This window comes from Caretta caretta, chromosome 1 (genome assembly GCF_965140235.1).
Source record: "Caretta caretta isolate rCarCar2 chromosome 1, rCarCar1.hap1, whole genome shotgun sequence".
NCBI classification, from domain to species: domain Eukaryota; kingdom Metazoa; phylum Chordata; order Testudines; family Cheloniidae; genus Caretta; species Caretta caretta.
Genome location: NC_134206.1, coordinates 288,536,933 through 288,546,805, shown reverse-complemented (window position 1 = coordinate 288,546,805; position 9,873 = coordinate 288,536,933).

The window sequence follows — 9,873 nt, the reverse complement described above, 5'->3', positions numbered from 1 at the left end:
GGCGTCTGCACAGGTAACTCAGGAAAAAAGGCGTGAAATGATTCTCTGCCTTTGCTTTCACGGAGGGAGGGAGGGAACGGGGGCCTGACAATATGTACCCAGAACCACCCATGACAATGTTTTAGCCCCATCAGGCATTGGGATCTCAACCCAGAATTCCAATGGGCAGCGGAGACTGCGGGAACTGTGGGATAGCTACCCACAGTGCAACGCTCCGGAAGTCAACTCTAGCCTCGGTACTATGGAAGCACTCTGCCGAGTTAATGCACTTAATGCACTTAGAGCATTTTCTGTGGGGGGGGACACACTCGAATATATAAAACAGATTTCTAAAAAATCTACTTCTATAAATTTGACCTTATTCCGTAGTGTAGACATACCATAAGTGTGAAACTTGCAAGCTGCTAATTGCGTTAGTACATTCTAAGACAGAGTCTGAATTCACAGAGAGAGAGACTCAAAGCAATACTCTAACAACAGAAACAGCACCCAGAGACTCCCCGCCCTTTTGTTGTATTAACAATTTTGATTAAAATAGAGATAGAGGATGTATGTGGATGGATGCTTGGTGTGGATAATAACTGAATGATCACGAGGTGCCAGCCTAAGAACGCAGTGTCCATTGGCTGAAGGAGGCGTCAAGTGGAAATATCCAGAGGACCCCCCGGAGGGCAGACTGGAATCCACCCAACAGCCTCAAGAATGGGAGAACAAAAGAACAAGATAACATCTAGCAGCACAGAGCCGTCAGGAATGTGCCATCTGCTGATTGATTCAGCAACAGCATGATGAAGCAATTCCCATAGACTGGCATAGGAAGAAACTCCTATAAAAATGGACTCTAGAAAGTGAGAACTTTGTGGGGTCTGATTCTGCAAACCAACTTCCAGGAGCATCATATGAGCATCTGACAAGGCCCTGGTCCCTCCTCATGTCCAGGCCACCTGGCCAGTGGCTTGGCATGAGCAACTCTAAGGGTATGTCTACACTATGGAATTAGGTCGAATTTATAGAAGTTGTTTTTTTAGAAATCGGTTTTATATATTCGAGTGTGTGTGTCCCCACAGAAAATGCTCTAAGAGCATTAAGTGCATTAACTCGGTGGAGTACTTCCACAGGACCGAGGCAAGCGTCGACTTCCGGAGCGTTGCACTGTGGGTAGCTATCCCACAGTTCCCGCAGTCTCTGCTGCCCATTGGAATTCTGGGTTGAGATCCCAATGCCTGATGGGGCTAAAACATTGTCGCGGGTGGTTCTGGGTACATATCGTCAGGCCCCCGTTCCCGCCCTCCCTCCGTGAAAGCAAGGGCAGAGAATCGTTTCGCGCCTTTTTTCCTGAGTTACCTGTGCAGACGCCATACCACGGCAAGCATGGAGCCCGCTCAGGTAACTGTCACCCTATGTCTCCTTGGTGCTGGCAGACGCGGTATGCCATTGCCACACAGCAGCATCAACCCCTTGCCTTGTGGCAGCAGATGGTACAGTACGACTGGTAGCCATCATCATCATGTCCGAGGTGCTCCTGGCCATGTTGGCCAGGAGCGCCTGGGCAGACATGGGCGCAGGGACTAAATTTGGAGTGACTTGACCAGGTCATTCTCTTTAGTCCTGCAGTCAGTCCTATTGAACTGTCTTATGGTGAGCAGGCAGGCGATACGGACTGCTAGCAGTCGTACTGTACCATCTTCTTCCGAGCAGCCATGACATGTGGATGGCATGCAGTCCTTCTGCACCGTCTGCTGCTAGCCAAAGATGTAAAAGATAGATGGAGTGGATCAAAACAAAAAATAGACCAGATTTGTTTTGTACTCATTTGCTTCCTCCCCCTCCCCCGTCTAGGGGACTCATTCCTCTAGGTCACACTGCAGTCACTCACAGAGAAGGTGCAGCGAAGTAAATCTAGCCATGTATCAATCAGAGGCCAGACTAACCTCCTTGTTCCAATAAGAACAATAACTTAGGTGCACCATTTCTTATTGGAACCCTCCGTGAAGTCCTGCCTGAAATACTCCTTGATGTAAAGCCACCCCCTTTGTTGATTTAGCTCCCTGAAGCCAACCCTGTAAGCCATGTTGCCAGTCGCCCCTCCCTCCGTCAGAGCAACGGCAGACAATTGTTCCGCGCCTTTTTTCTGTGCGGACGCCATACCAAGGCAAGCATGGAGGCCGCTCAGCTCACTTTGGCAATTAGGAGCACATTAAAGACCACACGCATTATCCAGCAGTATATGCAGCACCAGAACCTGGCAAAGCAATACCGGGCGAGGAGGCGACGTCAGCGCAGTCACGTGAGTGATCAGGACATGGACACAGATTTCTCTGAAAGCATAGGCCCTGCCAATGCATGCATCATGGTGCTAATGGGGCAGGTTCATGCTGTGGAACGCCGATTCTGGGCTCGGGAAACAAGCACAGACTGGTGGGACCGCATAGTGTTGCAGGTCTGGGACAATTCCCAGTGGCTGCGAAACTTTCGCATGCATAAGGGCACTTTCATGGAACTTTGTGACTTGCTTTCCCCTGCCCTGAAGTGCATGAATACCAAGAGGAGAGCAGCCCTCACAGTTGAGAAGCGAGTGGCGATAGCCCTGTGGAAGTTTGCAACGCCAGACAGCTACCGGTCAGTTGGGAATCAATTTGGAGTGGGCAAATCTACTGTGGGGGCTGCTGTAATGCAAGTAGCCCAAGCAATCAAAGATCTGCTGATATCAAGGGTAGTGACCTTGGGAAATGTGCAGGTCATAGTGGATGGCTTTGCTGCAATGGGATTCCCTAACTGTGGTGGGGCCATAGACGGAACCCATATCCCTATCTTGGCACCGGAGCACCAACCTGGCGAGTACATAAACCGCCAGGGGTACTTTTCAATAGTGCTGCAAGCTCTGGTGGATCACAGGGACGTTTCACCAACATCAACGTGGGATGGCCGGGAAAGGAACATGACGCTCGAATCTTCAGGAACTCTGGTCTGTTTCAAAAGCTGCAGAAAGGGACTTTATTCCCAGACCAGAAAATAACTGTTGGGGACGTTGAAATGCCTATATGTATTCTTGGGGACCCAGCCTACTCCTTAATGCCATGGCTCATGAAGCCGTACACAGGCAGCCTGGACAGTAGTCAGGAGCTGTTCAACTACAGGCTGAGCAAGTGCAGAATGGTGGTAGAATGTACATTTGGACGTTTAAAGGCGCGCTGGCGCAGTTTACTGACTCGCTTAGACCTCAGCGAAACCAATATTCCCACTGTTATTACTGCTTGCTGTGCGCTCCACAATATCTGTGAGAGTAAGGAGGAGACGTTTATGGCGGGGTGGGAGGTTGAGGCAAATCGCCTGGCTGCTGGTTACGTGCAGCCAGACACCAGGGTGGTTAGAAGAGCACAGGAGGGTATGGTACGCATCAGAGAAGCTTTGAAAACCAGTTTCATGACTGGCCAGGCTATGGTGTGAAAGTTCTGTTTGTTTCTCCTTGATGAAACCCCCCGCTCCTTGGTTCACTCTACTTCCCTGTAAGCTAACCACCCTCCCCTCCTCCCTTCGATCACCGATTGCAGAGGCAATAAAGTCATTGTTGCTTCACATTCATGCATTCTTTATTCATTCATCACACAAATAGGGGGATGACTACCAAGGTAGCCCAGGAGGGGTGGTGGAGGAGGGAAGGAAAATGCCACATAGCACTTTAAAAGTTTACAACTTTAGAATTTATTGAATGCCAGCCTTCTTTTTTTGGGGCAATCCTCTGTGGCAGAGTCTCTGGTTGGCTGGTGGCCCCCCCACCGCGTTCTTGGGTGTCTGGGTGAGGAGGCTTTGGAACTTGGGGAGGAGGGCGGTTGGTTACACAGGGGCTGTAGTGGCAGTCTGTGCTCCAGCTGCCTTTGCTGCAGCTCAGCCATACACTGGAGCATACTGGTTTGGTCCTCCAGCAGCCTCAGCATTGAATCCTGCCTCCTCTCATCACGCTGCCGCCACATTTGAGCTTCAGCCCTGTCTTCAGCCCGCCACTTACTCTCTTCAGCCCGCCACCTCTCCTTCCGGTCATTTTGTGCTTTCCTGCACTCTGACATTATTTGCCTCCAAGCATTCGTCTGTGCTCTGTCAGTGCAGGAGGACAGCATGAGCTCAGAGAACGTTTCATCACGAGTGCATTTTTTTTCTTTCTAATCTTCACTAGCCTCTGGGAAGGAGAAGATCCTGTGATCATTGAAACACATGCAGCTGGTGGAGAAAAAAAAAGGGACAGCGGTATTTAAAAAGACACATTTTATAAAACAGTGGCTACACTCTTTCAGGGTAACCCTTGCTGTTAACATTACATACATAGCATATGTGCTTTCGTTACAAGGTCACATTTTGCCTCCCCCCCCACCGCGTGGCTACCCCCTCAACCCTCCCCGTGGCTAGCAGCAGGGAACATTTCTGTTCAGCCACAGGCAAACAGCCCAGCAGGAATGGGCTCCTCTGAGTGTCCCCTGAAGAAAAGCACCTTATTTCAACCAGGAGACCATGAATGATATCTCACTCTCCTGAGGATAACACAGAGAGATAACGAACGGATGTTGTTTGAACGCCAGCAAAAATACACTGCAATGCTTTGTTGTACAATGATTCCCGAGTACGTGTTACTGGCCTGGAGTGGTAAAGTGTCCTACCATGAAGGACGCAATAAGGCTGCCCTCCCCAGAAACTGAAGGGTTCATGTAGCGTTCATGCACCTGGAAACAGTCAGGGCACACCCTGACTGTTGTGTAGGAGCAATGCGCACATTGCTCTGTTCTATCCAAGGACATGGACCATGAAAACATGGACCATCTGGGAAGTCAAAATAAGGACAGCAGCCGTGGGAAGCTTCCTCGGCCGAAACTCAAGGCCTGAGAATAAAGATTGTAGTAGATAGAGGCTAGTAAATAGGAATATTAATCAAAGTCATACTATTTCCTGAAGGGTTAATGTTTAGCTATTCCACCTGGAAGCAGGCGGGGCACACCCTGACTGTTTCGTAGAAGCAATGCACACATTGCTCTATCCAAGGACAAGGGCTAGATATGAACCATGAGAACTTGATTGTTTGGACAGCAACTGTGGGAGGCTTTCTTAGCCTGGGCTCAAGGCCTGAGAACCAGGATTGTAGTAGATAAAGGATGGTAACTAAGTATATGAATCAACGTCATACATTCCTTTGTGTAGCAGTGTGTAATGCTTAGGGGGAGAAATATAATAAAAGGAGAAGGTGGAAGGCGGGGGGAGAACAGCCCATCTCCGCTGACCAGCCTGTTTGCTTGCATAAAGCTGTGTTCTGTCTCATCACTGAACCGCCACAATTTCCTTTGTTGATGCCTTTTGCGGTCGGTTGGGGTATGTGATGCGCAGGGGGGAGAGAAATAAAAGAGGTGGAAAAGCTGACAGGGAAAATCCCATCAGCAGACCAGCCTGCTTGCTTGCCTAAAGCCGTGTCCTGTCTTGTATTGAACTGCCACAAGAAACCTTTTGCAAAGGCTTTGGGAGTACATCCAGGAGAGCCGCGAATGCCAGGGCAAATTAATCCTTTCACATGCTTGCTTTTAAACCATGTATAGTATTTTAAAAGGTACACTCACCGGAGGTCCCTTCTCCACCTGCCGGGTCCAGGAGGCAGCCTTGGGTGGGTTCGGGGGGTACTGGCTCCAGGTCCAGGGTGAGAAACAGTTCCTGGCTGTCGGGAAAACCGGTTTCTCCGCTTGCTTGCTGTGAGCTATCTACAATCTCATCAATCATCATCATCTTCTTCGTCCCCAAAACCTGCTTCCGTGTTGCCTCCATCTCCATTGAAGGAGTCAAACAACACGGCTGGGGTAGTGGTGGCTGAACCCCCTAAAATGGCATGCAGCTCATCATAGAAGCGGCATGTTTGGGGCTCTGACCCGGAGCGGCCGTTCGCCTCTCTGGTTTTCTGGTAGTCTTGCCTCAGCTCCTTCAGTTTCACGTGGCACTGCTTCGGGTCCCTGTTATGGCCTCTGTCCTTCATGGCCTGGGAGATTTTGACAAAGGTTTTGGCATTTCGAAAACTGGAACGGAGTTCTGATAGTACGGATTCCTCTCCCCATACAGCAATCAGATTCCGTACCGCCCGTTCAGTCCATGCTGGAGCTCTTTTGCGATTCTGGGACTCCATCATGGTCACCTGTGCTGATGAGCTCTGCATGGTCACCTGCAGCTTGCCACGCTGGCCAAACGGGAAATGAGATTCAAAAGTTCGCGGTTCTTTTCCTGTCTACCTGGCCAGTGCATCTGAGTTGAGAGTGCTGTCCAGAGCAGTCACAATGGAGCACTCTGGGATAGCTCCCAGAGGCCAATACCATCGAATTGTGTCCACAGTACCCCAAATTTGAGCCGGCAAGGCCGATTTAAGCGCTAATCCACTTGTCAGGGGTGGAGTATGGAAATCGATTTTAAGATCCCTTTAAGTCGAAATAAAGGGCTTCATCGTGTGGACGGGTGCAGGTTTACATCGATTTAACGCTGCTAAATTCGACCTAAAGTCCTAGTGTAGACCAGGGCTAAGGCTGGTAACTATGATAACAACCTTGCAGAACCTCTGTGTGTGTGTTTGTATGAATGAATGTGTGAATAAATATGAGATTGAATGGAATGTTATAGCTATAACTAACTGCTTACTATGATTCTTTCTGTATTCACAATAAATGGTGTATTTTGCCTTTTCGCCTTTAATAAGATCCTGCTGGATTTTAATTTATTGGTACAACATTTTGGTGGAGAATTGCGAAAGGGGGAATATTGGTAAAAAACCTCAGTTATTGTAAATATTGGTGTGCGCACCGCCAGCTCTATTGAGCTAGGCATTTCTATTAGGTTAACCAGACCTGCTGGCCTCCGGGAAGGTAGCAAGGGGACCTGCTGGCCTCCGAGAAGGTAGCAGGGAAGAACAGGTTAACCAGACCTGCTGGCCTCCGAGAAGGTAGCAAGGAGAAATAGGTTAACCGGACCTGCTGGCCTCCAGGAAGGTAGCAGGGGAAAAACGCATAGATTAAGCTATGATTTCAGAATCTAGGCTGTGTCACTTGCTAAGTAATACCAGCAGTGACAAAGAGATTGAAATATCCATGTTAAAAAGAAAACAGGGTAAGCCAGTACCAGAGGGAGGAATGGAGTCAGAAGGAACTCCAACCTCACCTTTTGTTAAAGAAATTACACCTTTTAAACAAATCCTTCAAAAATTTGGGTACAGTCCTTGGACTAAACAAGCCCTAGCCGATGTCTGCACTATTTTGGACCTAGAGGATAGACTGGCTCAGTATATCCTCATATACAAACCTTCTAGTGCTGCCAAAAGAGATGCAGCAGCAATTTGGTTGTTGTGGGAGGCATGTAAGGATTCTTCCCTCCGCTTGTCTTCATGTAAAGAGGAAAAGGCACAAACGGAAAAGGGAGCAGACAATTGGAAAGTGCTGGCTACAAATACCCAAAGCCAGCTGAAAATAGTGAAAGAGGCACTCCAAGAATGCAAAAAGAGAGTGAAAAAGTTAACTCTGCAGAGGCTGGAGGGACGCAGGTAAAGGGGGAGAAGGTCCTATGTACAGCACCCCCAGGCATAATTACAAAGAGAAAACAGAGTAAAAAGGTTAACTCTGCAGAGTCTGGAGGGAATTAAGCAGCTAAACTTTGTGAAAATGTTAAAAAGGAAAAGTGTTAGAGAAAGAGCATTCTTGGTTTCTTTGCAGCCATTCTGAAAGAAAAATGTGCCCTTTTCCAAAGGAATGTCTGTAAATTAGCCAGGCAAAAATAAACTATCTGATTAAAATCATTTGACTGGACAATTTAGTCAAATTTGCTAAAAGAACATAAGAGGGTTCTATTGGAACTTAACTGCCTCAAATGTAAAAGGGGAATGTAAGATGTAAAAAAACAAAACAAAACCAGAGCAGTGTGGAAGGGATGTTAAGGAAAAGAAAATGTGTATGTATCTATCTGTGTGTGTGTAAATATGTAAAGTTCTGAGGACCAATTGGTTTTGTTTTTGTTTTAAATAATGCCACTAAAAATCCATTTGACTCTTTAATTCAAAGTTGCAAAACTGACAGACCTTTTTGCTAGACACAGGTAATTAGTGTTGTTTGACTTTGGGATTTGGCATTTAACCTTTAAAAGGTAACTCAATGCTTTACAAAATTTAAAATGTTATTAAGTTGTGGCTGCAGCAGGGCAGTCAAAATCAGAAGAAAAAAAAATTTGGATTCTTTTTGTTTGGTTGGTTGGTTTTTGTTTGTTTGTTCTTGTAACAAAATAGCAGATGAGAGCTATAGTAAAAAAATAAATAAATACGAAATTTAAAAAAGACAGTGCCCCTCTGAAGCAACAGCAGGGGTGAGGTGCACAAAACAAAAAGAAAAGGAGTACTTGTGGCACCTTAGAGACTAACTAATTTATTTGAGCATGAGCTTTCGTGAGCTACAGCTCAAAAGCTCATGCTCAAATAAATTGGTTAGTCTCTAAGGTGCCACAAGTACTCCTTTTCTTTTTGCGAATACAGACTAACACGGCTGTTACTCTGAAACAAAAAGAAGCAATGTTAGAAACACTGAGTCTTAAAATGGCTCTGAGTAATCAGACTGTCACTTTGATAAAGATACATGAAAACTCTAAGCAAAAAAAGAAATAGTTACACCATATGTAAAAATTGATATGGATGTTATAAAAGTTAAACGATGGAAGGAATGTGCATTTGCCCCAGAACATGTGCAAGGTATATTGTAGAAGGGGCAAAAGAAATGCAAACATACCATGCTACTTAATTAAAATGCTATTAGGGCTCCAAAGGGAGCCACAATAGGTTGGGTTTTCTTTTTCAGATTGCTGTGTGTTTTGGAAGCAGAAGTTAAAAGTAATCAAAACTCTGGTGAAAGTTGATTGTGTCCCTTTTAAGATAGAGTCTCTGAGCTGCTGATGGCTTTAAATCCAAAAGCAGGAAGCGTCTGTGAAAATGCAAATTACCTAACTGATAAAGGAAGGAAAGAACTAGCAGCACCAAGGAACTGCAGATAAAGGACACACCTGGTCAGCAAACAAATTGTCTAAATAAAAGGCATGGGATAACAAGATAATTTTAATAAATTTAATGATAATCAGTACCCCTGTAACAATGTATAGTGTGTATGATTTTTGGAAAAACCCTTTAAGGTCGTATGGTAATGATGCTTCTCAGCTATTACCTGTAAATAAACTTAAAGCTTAACACAGCAGGAAAAACATTATAAACTTGATCTGCTGTATAAGGAGGAAAACTGAGGTACCCCACCTCAGGGATTTAATGACTAAACAGTGGGATAATTTCCCCATAATCCTTAAAAGATAAAAGCCATTGAAACCTGGCCTGCCTATAGAACAAAAACAGGAAAATGTGGGGGCAATTCCTGTTTTGCCTGCAATCAGCCAGGGTATTTGTAAAAGAAATATTTTAAGCAATAATCTGCCACCCGGAGCGCCCAATGCCGGCTCAGGCTTCCTCGGTGCATGGTGTCCCAGAGCCGTCGAGAGACCCGGCACTGGCTAAGCCCTGTAAACTGTCGGCCCCAGAGCACCAGACTAGGCCCCGGCACCACTCATCCTCCCCGGGGCGGCCCCCGGCGCAGCTGACAGGAAGGCGCTGTCATTCCCTGCACAGGAGGCCGGCGCCTCCCAAGGCCCCGAGTGCCGATAAGAGCGGGAAGGCCGCGGTTCCGGCAGCACAAGCCCCACCGAGCCCAGACCTAAGTGAGCTCAGTGTGGACGATGGGCTCGAGGGCATAACGGATCAGCCCTCCACGCCTGGCACCTTTGAGGCTGCAAAGGACCTCATCGAGCTGTCGGCGGCGAGCCCCCTCCCAAATGGGGAGAATCATC